Consider the following 18,743-nt stretch of genomic DNA (forward strand, 5'->3'; position numbering starts at 1 on the left):
AGTAGAATGTAAGAGTAGTCTATAAGTTACGATTGTAAGAAATTTGTAAGGTTTGGGTACGCTCCTCAAAAGCGCCTTTAATCCCTGAGGGGGCAAATAAAGTATTGAATAAGAAAAATAAGAATGTTTATTTTATTATAGATTAATATTTTTTTTATTTAATCAAATAATTTAAAGTTCAATAATCATTTTTTAATTATTATAGTTAATTAAAAATCATAAAAAGCATATTAGCATTTTATATTATAAAAATATATTATATTATATTTTATATATTAATATAAATATAATGTTTAAAAAGTTTATATTTGTATTTAAGTATTCAAAATACACACACACACACACATATATGTATGTATGTTTATGTATATATAGTAACCCCTAAATGGGCATAATATTATCGTATATTTTTGTTTGTGAAGATTTCTCATATAAATAAGAATTTTCCTTTAAGCTTCAATATTTACTCTCAACATATTTAAAATCCCTGGTAAAATATTTAGCAAATAAACTCTCGGAAGAGAAATATATGTGAATGAAGGATGAATATAATATGAAGGAAAATTAATTGTCTGTTGTCTTTCATCAAAAAACTCCCTTTGGGGATCTTGCTAAATATTTTACCAAAGGCATATTTTTTGTGTCTCGAATGTTTTAGAATAAGTTTTATTGGCATCAACATAAACTTCTAAAAAAGATCTAATTTAATATATCTTTTTGATTTCTATTACGAGATATCTCAAAAAAGTAATCTTTTTGATTTCTATTACAAGATATCTCAAAAAAGTAATCTTTTTGATTTCTATTACAAGATATCTCAAAAAAGTAATCTTTTTGATTTCTTTTATAAGATATCTCAAAAAAGTAATCTTTTCGGTGACTGTCAGAAGAAATCTTTTTTTTCTCTAAATACGACGCATAAGAGCTCTTTCTGATCTCATTATGTTGGCTTTCGAAACCAATTTTTGGATGTCCAAATCTTGAAGAAGAAAACTTTAAGAATTCTTTCTGATATCAATTGGCTATCTGGGAGTAATTCTGATATTGAATCAATTATGATATGACATAATACTAACCTTTTAAAACATGCTCCCTTTCTACTCAATCTGCGACCAGATAGGGGCAAACGTTTATTTTTGTTTGCACCCATTATACACTATATATTTAATAAATATAAAAATATCACTTTTAATATCACAGTATGTCTATCTATCACAATATTCGACACGTTATCACACGTTATAACGGTCGAGTCGCGCACTGCGTGTAAGCACGTATAGTACGTACCGCGTGACAAGTGAACCATCCCGCGCAAATATATGTCATTGCGCGCACACGATTTTGTTTACAAATATGTATATATAGGGTGTCTACATGCTACATTTTTAGCATGTACCCAATTTTGTTATATTTCGCAAAATTATAATTACATAATTATTTAATATAATTATATATAAAAAATTTTTTCCCGGGTTGTATGTGTCGTAAGAAAATATATGTATAATTGATCGTTTGCATTGAATGTCACTATTTTCTGAAAAGTAAAAAAAGAGAGCTCTCTCTCTCTCTCTCTCTCTTTTTCTTGATCCTTTATGCTTATTGTTATTCTATCAATTAGTAATCAATGCAATCAATCATATCGTTTTATGGCAACAGCCAGTTACTCGTTCACTCACTTATTCATTCTTTTAAAATATGTCCATTTTTATACATAATTATGTAAATTTATATATAAAAAATAAGGGTGCATATATAATCATGTCAAATTTGTATATAAAACATATATATTTCATATATATTTATATATATAAAGAAATACTTATTTATTACACTTGTATATATATATATATATATATATATATATATATATATAAATTTATATAATTATATATAACAAGCACTTTTACTTAATTATGTATAGACATATTTCATAATATAATTCTGCGATTATACGTATACTTTTATATATTTCTATATAATGTTATATTATTACATACAAAAATTTTTGTCCCGGGGTATTTTAAACTTTTATTTTCTTTTTCTTTCCCCATTCTTGTCTGTCTTTACATGCATGTTATTATGTTGTATGTGTATCATGTATAATTTGCATTTGTATGTATGTTGAGAAGATTGGAATAGATAAAATTTTATTACTTCATGTTTCTATATTATAAATGCAGCTTTTTGTAATATCCGAAATAAATAAATAATTTTTCTACAAATATTTTAAATTTATCAAAATATTTTTTACTGCACAATTAGACTAATATATTTTGCATTATTCTATCTTTATTAATTTTTTTCATAATAAAATGGATTTTATTGAACAAATAATAAATAGTAAGAGAATATATAAAACATCTAAAAGAATATATTCGTATAAACTAAAATATTTGTGAAATCTAAATTTTGTTTAAATTGATTTTCATAAAAATTGTATTTTAAAAATTTAATTTAAAAAAGCTGCATTTATAAAATGATTTATTCTAATCTTCTCAACAAACATACAAATGCAAATTATATATTATGCACATACAACACAATAACATGCATGTAAAGACAGACAAGAATGAGGAAAGAAAAGGAAAATATGAGTAAAAGTAAAATCTCCCGGAGAAAATTTTTTTATATATAACAATATAAAATTATATAGAAATATATAAAAGTATACATAGAATCGCAAAATTATATATGAAATATGTCCATACATAATTAGATAAAAGTGCTTTTTATATATAATTGTATAAATTTATATATATATATATATATATATATATATATATATAATAAATATTTCTTCATATATATTATATACATCATATACATCATAATTCACTTCATATACATCATAATTATATATAAAACAAATATTTATATAAATATTTGTTTTATATATTGACATGATTATATATAAATCCCTATAATTTCTATATAATAATTTGTAACGGTGCGGTTTACGTATCGCCTCGGACGGCTCGCCGGGATCAGGATTCGACGGGGTCGGAAGGCCAAACTTGCGTACACGTGATTAAGCTTAACAATCGGTTTATTCAATTACTATTTACACTATGTATACATATGCTTAACCTAGCGGACGATCACACTGTTATTTACACGGACTTATTACTAACGCGCGGACGGACGATATATCTCGCGGTCGCGGAGCCGCGGGCCGAATGCCGGGCACTCCCAGGCAGCGAAGGGGTTAAACCCACCTCCGTCGGTCGTGGAGAAAGGAACCGAACGCCGGGTACTCCCAGGCAGCGAAGGGGTTAAACCCACCTCCGTCGGTCGTAGAGAAAGGAACCGAACGCCGGGTACTCCCAGGCAGCGAAGGGGTTAAACCCACCTCCGTCGGTTGGAGAGAAGGAAGTCGAACGCCGGGAACTCCCAGGCTACGAAGAGGGTATACCCGTCTTCGTCGACTGTCAGGAATCTTGGTCTTGGAAGCCTCGAGTACACCCAGAGGCTTGGTGTCAGGATCAGGATTCAGGACAGGACTGGTGCCGGCTCTTCGGACGAGCCGGCTTATATACTGGTGCGGGTCCCCCCACGCGCTTACTTTCACGTGTTGGGCATCCCGCCGGAGGGGATGGATCACGCGCCCGGCGGATGGTCGGCCAGGAGCGTCGGGCAGGTGTTCGGCCCGGCGCACTTAGTGACGACCATTAATAGGTCGTTACAAATTTATATAATTATCAAAATTAAACAAATCAAATATAGTAGGCCAACGAAACGAGCAAATAAATAAGGTGTAAAAATTTATTAATAGTTAAATAATTAAAATAACATTCCGTTACAGAATCGATATAAATTGTAAACGTTTCGACTGCACTACAGTCTTTATCAATACATAAAAGTTAAATATTAAAATACAAAGTTAAATGTTAAAAATACAAAGTTAGTTAAATATTAAAATATAAAATTAAAACGATTCTTCGCTGTTGACCAATAGATATGCAAGGCGATTGGTCTGAGATGCCAAGTTATGCGATATTTAAACATGCTGCGGATATAATACGCAAGTTAAATCAATGTTAGAGAAAATTAAAAAATCTTTCAACTTACATTATCGTTTTAACAAGTCCTTTTTCCCGATATTTCAAGTGTGTGTTGCGAAGTCTGAATACCAAATGTCAAAATAGAGAGCGTGATGTATTTACAGGTATTTATTACCAATGTTTTTTCTAAATTATGATTCAGCAAATTTTTTAAGTATGTCAAAATAACTACTGTCTAACAATTCGGTGTCTTTATTTAAATTAATTCCATTTTTCTGTTCTTTAATGTGGATCATTTCAGATATTAGTCTTTTATGGTAATTCTTTTCATGATCCATAATTTTAATATTGTCCCAGTCAAATGTATGTTGTTCGTTTAGAATGTGTTCAGTGACAACCGAATGTCTAGCAGAGTCTAATTTAATATTATTTTTATGTTCTTTAAGTCTCGTTCCTAACTGTCTTTTTGTCTGTCCGACATATGTGGCATCACAATCGTTGCAATTCAATTTATAAATAACGTTAGAATTCGTGGGGCAATTATTTTTGTCCTTTTGAACTTTTATGAAGTCATTCAATTTTTTAATGCAACGATATCCTACCACTACGTCAGGTCTTCTTATTGCTGAAGCAACTTTCTCAGATATTGATTCTATATATGGTATGCCAAAATATTTAATGTTAGTATTAGTATTATTAGTATCTGTTATATAGTTATTATTAGGCTTGTTAATTTTCTTAGTTGAGAGATTTTTTAATCTGCGTTTTATTTCTGTGAAAATTAGATCAAGAGGATAACCGTTGGATAGCAAAATGTTAATAGCTTTCTCTATATTTTTTTTGTGAAATTGCGGATGTGATAGTAATAAAGCTCTATCTACCAAGTTATAAATTGTTCCTATTTTATGACAAGTCGGATGATTTGAAAAAAATGAAAGTAATCTACCTGAGAATGTCTTTTTGTGATACCAATCTAAATAAATTTTATTATCTATTACTTTGATCATTATGTCTAAAAAGCTTATACACCGATTATCCTCTTTTTCCAATGTAAATTGTAGTCTATCGTTATAATTGTTGAATTCATTCAAAACATATGTAATATTGTCAGCGGAAGTGCATAAAATAATGTCGTCTACATAACGGAAATAAAAAGTCATTTCGCAATTTAAATTACTAATTACCAATGTTTCCAAGTCCTGCATGACTATATCGGCAATGATCGGAGAAAGTGGGGAACCCATAGGAGTCCCATAAATTTGTTTGTAAGTTATGTTATTAAAAGTGAAAAATGTAGAAATTAATATAAATTTTATCATACTTATGAATTCATTTTTGGGAATCTTTGTGTGTGACTCTATAAAATGCCATCTATTATTGATACCGTTTAATGCAAGATCTACGGAAACATTAGTAAATAATTGTTGTGTGCCTCGGGAGAGACACTTAAGGGTCGCGCCAAATTGGGATGGGAATCCGGGGCGTCAGGACTTGTCGGGTGTTTGTAGAGAAATGCACTACACTTTTTGTATTAAAATTCTTTATTCAACTTCAACCACTTGGTCTTTATTTTATTTCACTATCAATACACTGAAGCTTTACGAGTGTGCGGCACTGACTTTATATTACTCCGCGTATCGCGCACAACTGCGAGTCGATGCTAAGTGCGCGCGCGGTTAGCGAGATCGTGGTTAGAGCGATTATTTGTGTCTGCGACTGAGCGAGCTGTCGCGTCTCTACTCTCTTTTTATATCGTTGTTTTTTGGAGTTTTCCCGATCGGAAGGGGTGCCTGGCAACAGGTTTCCCCGGTCGAGAATCTAGGTGCAAGCGAAGCAGATTCAAAGTCCTTCTGCTTTGCTTGCACGTTGACCAATTTCTGTTCCGCGTATATCTCGCATTGTATGCGTTTTTAACGCGGTCATTATCTGTTGTAATTCTGATTTCGCGTATACCTCGCATCGTATGCGCTTTTTAACGCGGTCATTATCTGTCGTAATTCTGATTCCGCGTATACCTCGCATCGTATGCGTTTTTTAACGCGGTCAGTGTCTGTCGTAATTGCGGATGCAATACGAGTACCCATTTCTTAATATTAGTTAACTTTTAATAGTTATATCTATTGTATATCTTTGGGGGATATAACATCCCTCCCCCGTTAAAGAAGAAAAACGAAGGCATGAAGTTTTTCGCTTACAACTAAAGCTTACAAATGTTTATCCCGTTCACAATATAATTATAATCGTTTCCTATTTCCTAAAAACGCGTACTATTACTCCTTTTTAATATAGATCTAGGTACATCCCAGTCATCGTCGAGTATCGTCACTCTTGGTCTTCTTTTAATGTCTTTTCTATTTTTTACTTTCCAAATTATAATGACAATGATAAATATTATAATTATGATTATTACTAACCCGCTCGAGGTCATGGGATAAATAAATTGTTTTCTTGTATAAAACTTTTGTTCATTATCCTGTAAATCATTGTCTATGTTGTTTATTTTCGTTCGTAATTCTATTAGTTCTGCGTTGTTTTGTGTTAGATTATTTAATGTGTCGAGTATTCTCATGTCCTCGTCTTGTGACGGTGCAATATTAAAATTCGGTAAATATGTATCTATGTTCGTTACGTAAGTCGTCTCTTTTGTCTCCAATGTCATATCCTCCGTTTTAATTTGACAGTTTCCTCGTGAGGTTAGTCGGCCGGTATTTTTTATTACTAAATTTTTTTCTGTGTATCCGTCACATTTTATATTTATTTTTTCTTCCTTAGCTGTTGAGTACAACCATGTGTGTGTTTGATGTAACGGGATCCATACTATCGTTTTCGTTACCCGATAGCGTACCTTGCATTCATGCTTATCTTGCATTTGGACGATTTGTTGTGTCCTTACTGTCGCCCCCGCGCCCCTGTTGTGGGGCCCGAAATAACGGGGGACGAGTATACCCGGGCGTACGATGTGGTGCTCCGGTGGGCGAATGTGTCCCGGAGGGCGGGTGAGCCGCATTCTTTGCACGTCACCCTTGATACGCGCACCGATACGCGAGTAGTGCGTGAAGTGGTGGTTTTGGTGGGGACGACCAGCCTTGACCGATTCGCGATACCGGAATAGGTAAGTCTCAATTTTCGATAAATAATTTTAGTCTGTTTGTGTGTATGAGTATTGCTCTTCTTCCTTTCTTTATTGTGTAGTTGACGTCGGAGTTCTTTTCGATTATTGTATACGGTCCTGCCCATAAGGCGTCAAGTTTCTTTGATCGTCCGCGTCGTAGCGTATCGTCATATATAAGTACTTTATCACCGACTTTAAATTTTATTTCTTTCGCGTCTTTATCATAATATTTTTTCGATTTGATTTTCTCTTCGTTTACGCGATCCTTCGCAATTTGTTGTGTGGCCCTTAATCTTTCCCTAAGCTCTTGAGCGTAATCGTCGTAGCTGTATGTGGCCCTCGGTGGTTTTGTTAATGCCGTCGGTAGGTTGGCCTGATGTCCGTAAATTAATTCAAACGGCGTGTACCCCGTTGCACTGTGCGGGGTCGTATTATAAGTAAACATTGCATAAGGTGTCCATTCGTCCCAGTCTGTTTGATCAGCGTCAACATAATGGCGAAGATACTCTGCTAATGTCCTATGTGATCGTTCGAGTGCCCCATTTGTTTCCGGGTGATACGCGGTTGTTTGTAATTTTTTGATTTTTAACAGTTTACATGTGTCCTTAAATATTTCACTTAAAAAGTTTGTCCCTTGATCCGTCAAAATTTTCTCCGGTATCCCGTGTTCTAGGATTATTTTTGTTACGAACTCCTTTGCGATTGTGCCAGCTTCCTGGTTCGGTTTTGGAATCGCCTTACTAAATTTTGTTAGGGTGTCTTGGAATGTTAATAAATATTTACTCCCATTCGTAGTTATTGTCAGCGGCCCTACAATGTCCAACGCACATTTTTCAAATGGCTTATCAGGCGTATCTGTAATTATTAATGGTGCTTTATTTTTCCGCGACAATTTATTTTTTTGACATGACTCGCATTTGGCGATGTATTTCTCGACGTCTTTTGTTAAACCCGGCCAATCATGATCTAACCGAATTCTCTTAATTGTTCTTTCTATTCCCTGATGTCCTCCAATGGGCGCATCGTGATATTCATATAGTATCTGTTGTTTTTCCTCTTCGGTGTACATCCTTTCATTCTTAGCATCGTTTACCTCTTCTTTTTCTATCTTGCATATACCTTCCGTCCTTTCGCTTGAGTCAGCGTTTCGGATTACGTTCCGACTTAATGCATCAGCGTTTGCGTTCGCTCGTCCGGCCTTATGTATGATTTCGTAATCGTATTCTTCTAATTTTAATCTCCAGCGAATCAACCTTGAGCCGGGGTCATTCACGTTAAATAGCCATACCAATGGTTTATGATCCGTAATGATTTTGAATTTGGTCCCGTACACGTATGGTCTAAAATGTTTTACGGCCCATACAATTGCTAATAATTCTTTTTCCGTTGTGCTGTAATTCTGCTCCGCGCGAGATAGCACTCTGCTTGCGTAAGCAACAGGGCGGTCATTGCCTATGGGCCCCTGTGAGAGCACGGCTCCGATTGCATAATCGGACGCGTCTGTAGTTACATTAAATTCCTTATTAAAATCTGGATATTGTAATATCGGTGCCGTTATTAACTTATCTTTTAAAATATCGAACGCAATTTGTTGCTCGCTGTTCCATCCGAAGGTTTCGCCCTTTTTTGTCAATCTAGTCAGGGGTTTTGCGATCTTTGAGAAATCCTGAATGAACTTCCTATAATAACCGGCGAGTCCTATAAATGCCTGTACATCTTTAACTTTTGCGGCGTCGGAAAATTTTTTACCGCCTCTAATTTTGATGGGTCCGGTAATATACCGTTTTCCGAGATTATGTGTCCTAAGTATATAACTTCTTTTCGTAAAAATTCACATTTATCTGGCTGCAATTTCATGTTGTGCGTCCGTAATCTCTGTAGCACTTCCCTGAGCCTTTTATTATGATCCTCTAAACTTGACCCATATATGACAATGTCGTCGAGATATACGAGACATTTGAGCCCTTGAATTCCAGTCAGTACTGAATTCATTAGTCGTTGGAAGGTCGCGGGTGCATTCTTTAGTCCAAATGGCATTCTGTTGAACTCATAATGTCCAAAAGGAGTTGAGAAAGCCGTTTTCTTTTTATTGTATTCAGCCATCGGTATTTGGTGGTAACCTGATGCTAAATCGAGCGTTGTAAAGTATTTAGCGTTTCCCAGCTGGTCCAAAATGTCTGTGATGTTTGGTAGCGGAAACGAGTCGCCTACTGTAAGGTCATTCACCTTTCTAAAATCTACAACTACCCTTAGTCTTGGGTTTCCGGATGCGTCAGCTTTTTTCGGCACTACTAACAGTGGAGCGTTTCATTGGCTAACGCTTGACCTGATAATGCCAGCATCTAGCATCTCTTTAACTTGTTTATTTACCTCCGTCTTATGCTTCTCCGGCAAGCGGTACGGTTGTACGTTGACCGGTGCTGAATCAGCGCGCGTGGTTATTTCATGTTCCACGGTCGCGGTGCAGCTCAGTGGTTCTCCATTCAAGAGAAATAAATCGCAATAGTCTTCGCATATCCTGTGTATAGCCTGTCGTTCTTCTACGTTGAGATGGTCCGTCCGTAATGATTGTCATACTTCCCGATTTTTTTTGCTCGAATACTTCGGAATTTCTTTTCGTATGAGGGTTATTTCATGCTTCATTTCCCCCTCTATTTCGTCTATAGTTATTAGCGGCGTTCTTAACTCGACAACTTTGTCGGTTGTATTTATGACACTGACTGGACACACGTAGTCCTCTGGCTGCACGAGGCATCGTCCTATATACACACCGGGTGCAGTTTGTTCGGCCCTTACGACTCCTGCGCTATTTTTATTTGTGGCGGCTCGGATAATTGTTTCGCTGCGCGGCTGTAATCGGATCCTTTCGTATGGTTGCAAATTTAACACAGCATCTCCTATGGTGAGTTCCCGTTTTTTGAAATTACAGTTAACTCCTTGTTTCCGCAAAAAATCTATCCCGAGAATTCCTTCGTATTCCATGGGAAAATCGTCTTTGACGACGTATGTTGTGTGTTTTATTTTCCGGCCTCCTATGTCAATTGTCGCCGGCGTCTTTCCTATTGTTCGCGCTTTGTGTCCCGTAATGCCAATGAGCGTTATTTTTCCTTTATAAATTAATGCGTCATCTTTTAGATGTTTCAGTTTTATTAACGAAATAGTTGCCCCTGAATCGAATAGCATTTTAACTGCGCCATTCTTAGCTTCACGCATCGGTAGTGTAATTAAATCTAAACCCGCGCTCTCTTGTAGTGTGGGTCGTAGGTGTGATACGCGATACTCGACGGCGCGTGCCGGGGTCTCTCCCTCCGAGTCTCCCTCGTTGCTGTCGCGTTCGTAACTGCTACTGCTTTGCTCGGAATCCGTATCACCCTTTTTCGTTTTCGGCTTCTTTCGGCTCTTGGTTAGATTAACATTACGCTTTTTTTTTTCCTCATTCGTTCTGTTGCGATTTGATGTCGTTTGTGGCCGTCCGTTTATCGTCCAGCATTCTTCACGGCTGTGTCCACGTTTTTTGCAGTGGTTGCAAAACTTTTCTGCTGTGATTACGCGATCTGACTTCTCGGGTTTCGGAAGCGCGTATTTACTGTTACGGCATTCTCGCTCGTAGTGCCCCGATTTTCCGCATTTATAACATTGTACGGCATTTTTTGTTGATCGCGACGGCGCTCCCTCGTAACGGTTTCGATTGTGTAATTACTAGATCGCGTTGTAGTTGTGCCCTTTACTTTTTCTTCGGCGGTTGCGGCCGTTATTGCCTCCTGCAGTGTTTGGTAATTTCGAGAACGAATAAGAAGTTGTATCTCGTCGCGTAGTCCTATTTGGAAATTTTGCAAGGCTTGTTTTTGTATAGTACTTAGTATGATCCGCTTTGCAATGGGGGAGTGATCTTCTCCCTCCGTCATGGATTCATATAACTCCATAGCTAAGGTATCGACGCGCGTTCCGAAAGCTTGCGCGCCTTCATTTGCCTTTTGTTTTAAGGAATTGAACTCTATCTGCAAATACGTAGTACTTCGCCTACTCTGGTATGTACATTCCAATTGTCACTTGAGCTCGTCGTATGTCTGTATGTCTCGCGTTTGAAAATCTAACATTGCTTTGCCTTTGAGTTTCGTGCATAGGATAGCTCCCACCAATCCTCTTTCGTTAGCAGGGTGTATGTTTGTCATGGCGTACGTGCATGTGCTTAGGAATTCCTGTAATTTATGTTGGGCCGTCCCGTCAAATTCCGGAATCATTTGCCGTGCTTCTTTTAACGATAAAAAAGGCTCCTGCGGGCCTTGTCGATGTCTAGCGTCACTCTCTGTTCGTCCGTACACAACGTCATATTTTTTGTCGTCATTGTCGGGGTCTCGCGTTTCCCTCTCGCGGGTGTGTGTGTCCCGGCGGATTCGACCTCGTTCGTCCGCGTATGTGCTGATATCACGAATTTTGTTCGCGTAATATGTCTATTTCCCTACGTAGTTCTCGCATGCCTCTCATTATCTCACGTAGCATAGGGTTATCTATTCCGGCCTCCCTATAATTAGGAGTTTCGCGCACCTCGATTTCGTCAATGCGTCTATCTATGTATCGTCTGGTATCGCGGGGGTTAGTTGTTCCTATTTCGCTATTAGGAGGTGGTGCATGTACGTCAGCTTCCACCAGTCGAGTGTTGTCGCGAGCTATTGTACCGTGTAGACGGTCAATCTCGCGGTCAATGGCACCCTCGGACACATCCATGCCACCGTTAGGCGGTGTTCGCAGCATGTCCTGATACTCGCTCGGATCGAAAATACTACTATCGTATGATGTAAGCAAGGATTCCCCGTGTTGTGACCCGTTGCTAGGAGTTCGTCTCACGCGTTCGTTACTCTCTTTTCTTAATTTTTTACCGGTGTTGGTTTCCCCTTCTTCAAATAAACTTTCGTCAAAAATGTTAAACGGAAATTCGCGTTCGGCTTTCCCGTGAGTATATGATTCGGAGTCGCTCTCTCCTGAATAATATGCTTCTAATTTTATTCGCACTTTTCCGAGATTTTCTAAGGTTATCGGTAGTGCTTTGATTGATCGTTCGGCTGAGTCGCTATGTAACCACGATTTATTTGCTATCGCTTGTCGGGGTGTTTCGCTTTCCTCCGACATTCATGCAGTATGTATAAAAGTTTGATTCGGACTTACATTAATATTACTATCGCTCGCTTGCTGACGCTGCAGATCATCGCTCGGCAGTGTTGATACGGCTGGCGGTCCGGTGCTGTAAGGTGATCCTGCGGGTCGTTGTACGATGCGATGCGTTGTCCGTGTTGTCGTAGGTCGCGTCCTTAGGTGATGGCCTACTTCCCGACGGCTGATGCGTTGTCCGTGTGTGTGTGTGTCTTCTTGTACGTACGGCACGCTGCTGCTTATACGTCGGCTTCTGTTTGTTCGCTTCCCGTCGATTATTATGTTCGACGTGCCTGATTATTAATACTGCTGTATTTTTCAGGTCTTCCTCCGAGTAGTTCCTGACGGTCCTTCGGCGCAATCCCACCGCTGCCACCAAATTGTTGTGTGCCTCGGGAGAGACACTTAAGGGTCGTGCCAAATTGGGATGGGAATCCGGGGCGTCAGGACTTGTCGGGTGTTTGTAGAGAAATGCACTACACTTTTTGTATTAAAATTCTTTATTCAACTTCAACCACTTGGTCTTTATTTTATTTCACTATCAATACACTGAAGCTTTACGAGTGTGCGGCACTGACTTTATATTACTCCGCGTATCGCGCACAACTGCGAGTCGATGCTAAGTGCGCGCGCGGTTAGCGAGATCGTGGTTAGAGCGATTATTTGTGTCTGCGACTGAGCGAGCTGTCGCGTCTCTACTCTCTTTTTATATCGTTGTTTTTTGGAGTTTTCCCGATCGGAAGGGGTGCCTGGCAACAGGTTTCCCCGGTCGAGAATCTAGGTGCAAGCGAAGCAGATTCAAAGTCCTTCTGCTTTGCTTGCACGTTGACCAATTTCTGTTCCGCGTATATCTCGCATTGTATGCGTTTTTAACGCGGTCATTATCTGTCGTAATTCTAATTTCGCGTATACCTCGCATCGTATGCGCTTTTTAACGCGGTCATTATCTGTCGTAATTCTGATTCCGCGTATACCTCGCATCGTATGCGTTTTTTAACGCGGTCAGTGTCTGTCGTAATTGCGGATGCAATACGAGTACCCATTTCTTAATATTAGTTAACTTTTAATAGTTATATCTATTGTATATCTTTGGGGGATATAACATAATGAAACAAAGTCCAATGAAACTATTATGTCGGAATCTTGTATTGTTTTCCCTGATAGAATGTTGCATATATCAAAACTGTTATTTACAAAACTGTCCGCTCTAGGAAGGCTATCTTTTAAAATTTTATGAAAGAAGGAAGCAATATTATATAGAAAAGTATTTATTGAGGAAACTATTAATCTAAAAGGAATATTTTCCTTGTGGATCTTGGGGAGTCCATAGGCTTTAGGAAGAAGAGAGTCGCTTGAAAATAAATAATAATATTCTTTTTGTTGATGAAATCTTTTTTCAACCATTTTTTTAAACAAATATTGAGGTCTTTTTCTATTTTTGTTGATGGATTGTTTTTAACTATGGTATACGTAGAATCGTCTTCTAGGAGACTCTCAACTTTTTTTATATAAAATTCTTTTTCTAGTGCGACTGTAATGCTGCTTTTATCTGCTCTAGTAAATAAAATATTAGGATTTTGATTGCAGAATTTAATTGTGTCTTTATGCATGTGAAATAATTTTTCTTGTATGTCTGTTTTTTGTCATTATTGTTTAAAAATAATGAAAATTGTGGAATGGCAGCATTACGAATCGAAGTACGATTTCTGATCCCGTTAGAATTGCTTTCTATATCTTTGATGAATTCGTGTATAACTACTTTTTTATTTAAGTTAACTGGGAGACTAAATTCACCTCCCAATTGTAATAGATTGGTTACATTGGGGGGAATTTTTTTATCAGTTTAATTAATAAATCATTTCTGGTTAGTTTGTTGTAAAGGATTATGTGTAGCACAACGAAAACTGTTGGCAGAAACAGTGTTATCAACAATATTTGTCGATGATGTTGTTTTCAATTTGATAGGATCAATATTTTTAATGTACTCTGTTTCTTGCGATTTACGTAGCCATAGGAATTTTTTCTTATGTATGAGATATAATTTTTGGTTGAACAAAGAAAAGGAGTTGCAATGGTAATTTAAAATCTCCTGCCAGATATAAGATGGTAAAAGATTTTGGAGAATTTGGAATTACCTTGACCGTTTTTTATTAAGTGAGTTTAATGTTCTATATAAATCAAATATCTCTATGTTAAGAATTTCAGTTCTGATATTATGCAACAAACCACGCATCCTATTTTTTGATTTATAGTGGTAGAAAACAAATTTATTATTACAGAAATTACGCAAATGGTTGGGAAACATACAAAATCTCTTACATTCCCTTAAAAATTTCAACTTCGACATTGCTTTAATTATCGCATAATTAAAATTTAGCCAAGATTTAAAATGTTTTAACGTTTCTAGACCAAAATAGTTATAAATAAAACTAGAATTAAAACGATGGTATTTAAACGGGTAATTAGTCCCACGCATTATAAGGCCAGCGTTTATTAAAATTAATTAATGAAAGGCTCGTATAAATTAACAAAATTAAACAAATCAAATATAGTAGGCCAACTAAACGAGCAAATAAATAAGGTGTAAAAATTTATTAATAGTTAAATAATTAAAATAACATTCCGTTACAGAATCGATATAAATTGTAAACGTTTCGACTGCACTACAGTCTTTATCAATACATAAAAGTTAAATATTAAAATACAAAGTTAAATGTTAAAAATACAAAGTTAGTTAAATATTAAAATATAAAATTAAAACGATTCTTCGCTGTTGACCAATAGATATGCAAGGCGATTGGTCTGAGATGCCAAGTTATGCGATATTTAAACATGCTGCGGATATAATACGCAAATTAAATCAATGTTAGAGAAAATTAAAAAATCTTTCAACTTACATTATCGTTTTAACAAGTCCTTTTTCCCGATATTTCAAGTGTGTGTTGCGAAGTCTGAATACCAAATGTCAAAATAGAGAGCGTGATGTATTTATTTATTACCAATGTTTTTTCTAAATTATGATTCAGCAAATTTTTTAAGTATGTCAAAATAACTACTGTCTAACAATTCGGTGTCTTTATTTAAATTAATTCCATTTTTCTGTTCTTTAATGTGGATCATTTCAGATATTAGTCTTTTATGGTAATTCTTTTCATGATCCATAATTTTAATATTGTCCCAGTCAAATGTATGTATTAGACTCTGCTAGACATTCGGTTGTCACTGAACACATTCTAAACGAACAACATACATTTGACTGGGACAATATTAAAATTATGGATCATGAAAAGAATTACCATAAAAGACTAATATCTGAAATGATCCACATTAAAGAACAGAAAAATGGAATTAATTTAAATAAAGACACCGAATTGTTAGACAGTAGTTATTTTGACATACTTAAAAAATTTGCTGAATCATAATTTAGAAAAAACATTGGTAATAAATAAATACATCACGCTCTCTATTTTGACATTTGGTATTCAGACTTCGTAACACACACTTGAAATATCGGGAAAAAGGACTTGTTAAAACGATAATGTAAGTTGAAAGATTTTTTAATTTTCTCTAACATTGATTTAATTTGCGTATTATATCCGCAGCATGTTTAAATATCGCATAACTTGGCATCTCAAACCAATCGCCTTGCATATCTATTGGTCAACAGCGAAGAATCGTTTTAATTTTATATTTTAATATTTAACTAACTTTGTATTTTTAACATTTAACTTTGTATTTTAATATTTAACTTTTATGTATTGATAAAGACTGTAGTGCAGTCGAAACGTTTACAATTTATATCGATTCTGTAACGGAATGTTATTTTAATTATTTAACTATTAATAAATTTTTACACCTTATTTATTTGCTCGTTTAGTTGGCCTACTATATTTGATTTGTTTAATTTTGTTAATTTATACGAGCCTTTCATTAATTAATTTTAATAAACGCTGGCCTTATAATGCGTGGGACTAATTACCCGTTTAAATACCATCGTTTTAATTCTAGTTTTATTTATAACTATTTTGGTCTAGAAACGTTAAAACATTTTAAATCTTGGCTAAATTTTAATTATGCGATAATTAAAGCAATGTCGAAGTTGAAATTTTTAAGGGAATGTAAGAGATTTTGTATGTTTCCCAACCATTTGCGTAATTTCTGTAATAATAAATTTGTTTTCTACCACTATAAATCAAAAAATAGGATGCGTGGTTTGTTGCATAATATCAGAACTGAAATTCTTAACATAGAGATATTTGATTTATATAGAACATTAAACTCACTTAATAAAAAACGGTCAAGGTAATTCCAAATTCTCCAAAATCTTTTACCATCTTATATCTGGCAGGAGATTTTAAATTACCATTGCAACTCCTTTTCTTTGTTCAACCAAAAATTATATCTCATACATAAGAAAAAATTTCTATGGCTACGTAAATCGCAAGAAACAGAGTACATTAAAAATATTGATCCTATCGAATTGAAAACAACATCATCGACAAATATTGTTGATAACACTGTTTCTGCACCAACAGTTTTCGTTGTGCTACACATAATCCTTTACAACAAACTAACCAGAAATGATTTATTAATTTAACTGATAAAAAAATTCCCCCCAATGTAACCAATCTATTACAATTGGGAGGTGAATTTAGTCTCCCAGTTAACTTAAATAAAAAAGTAGCTATACACGAATTCATCAAAGATATAGAAAGCAATTCTAACGGGATCAGAAATCGTACTTCGATTCGTAATGCTGCCATTCCACAATTTTCATTATTTTTAAACAATAATGACAAAAAAACAGACATACAAGAGAAATTATTTCACATGCATAAAGACACAATTAAATTCTGCAATCAAAATCCTAATATTTTATTTACTAGAGCAGATAAAGGCAGCATTACAGTCGCACTAGAAAAAGAATTTTATATAAAAAAAGTTGAGAGTCTCCTAGAAAACGATTCTACGTATACCATAGTTAAAAACAATCCATCAACAAAAATAGAAAAAGACCTCAATATTTGTTTAAAAAAATGGTTGAAAAAAGATTTCATCAACAAAAAAGAATATTATTATTTATTTTCAAGCGACTCTCTTCTTCCTAAAGCCTATGGACTCCCCAAGATCCACAAGGAAAATATTCCTTTTAGATTAATAGTTTCCTCAATAAATACTTCTCTATACAGGGTGATTCAAAACAACCGTTTGTCCTTAAAATGTCATATTCCTGACTCAATTCTAAGACTATTTTTCCTTTGCCAAAATTTTATCCGAAGCTTAGTTTTCGAAATATAGAAAGAAATAGTTAGCAAATTACAGCACGAGTACGGGCGGTAATCAGGAGCGGCGCAACACATTATCCGACGCGGGCGATTACGTGGACGTTCGAAGCGATCAGCTGTTTGTTACACGCGGTGTTTTGTGTGTGAGTGTGTGTGTGTGTGCGTGTGTGTGTACGCGTATACACACACACACACACTTTCTCTCTCTCTCTCACTGATTCTTACCTTGTAGAGATGTTTGATGTCCTTTGACGAATAATAATTGTTGCCTGACTGGATACAATCCGATATTGACACACTGTGACACACTGCATAATGTAATCATTTTTTTGTAATAAATTCTATTGACACTTTGACTCACGCACTTCATTAAAAATTATTGTAATAAATAACTAATACACACACACACATTTTTTTGTAATAAATTCTATTGACACTTTGACTCACGCACTTCATTACAAATTACAACACATAATCACAATCTGAGAGAATTTTCTCTTAGAATTTGCCCTGAAAATTGTGGTAATCGTAGGACAACAATATTGTATGGAAAAAATTTTAGAATTTCTCTAATTAATATTTATCACTCACAATAAAATATGAAACATGTTTGATTAATTTTACTAAACCATAAAATAAAATTAATGAAATATATTTTATATTTTATTGTGATAAATATTATTATTTGAATGTGATAATTATTAATCAGAGAAATTCTAATAAAATTCTTTTCATACCATATTCTCTTACAATTACCATAACTTTTACAGTAAATTCTAAGAGAAAATTCTCTCAGTGTTTTGATTAATTATTAAAAATTACTTGTAAAAACGCGCGCCGCGCACAGCACACGTTACTCGATGCGGACGGCAATAGTTTACACGGCAAGGACACGACAATCATAATCACAATCTAGAGAATTTTCTCTTAGAATTTACCTAGAAAAATTATGGTAATCGTAGGACATTATGATGTGGAAAGAATTTATTAGAATTTCTCTACTATTTATTATATTAAAAATAATAATATGTATCACAATAAAATATAAAATATGTTTGATTAATTTTACTATACAGTTTAGTAAAATAAATTAATCACACATATTTCATATTTTATTGTGATAGATATTATTTTTAATGTAATAAATATTAATCAGAGAAATTTTAATAAAATTTTTTTCATACCGTATTGTCTCAC

Source organism: Nylanderia fulva, unplaced genomic scaffold (genome assembly GCF_048542155.1).
Source record: "Nylanderia fulva isolate GAGA-0341 unplaced genomic scaffold, ASM4854215v1 Scaffold589, whole genome shotgun sequence".
Lineage (NCBI taxonomy): Eukaryota > Metazoa > Arthropoda > Insecta > Hymenoptera > Formicidae > Nylanderia > Nylanderia fulva.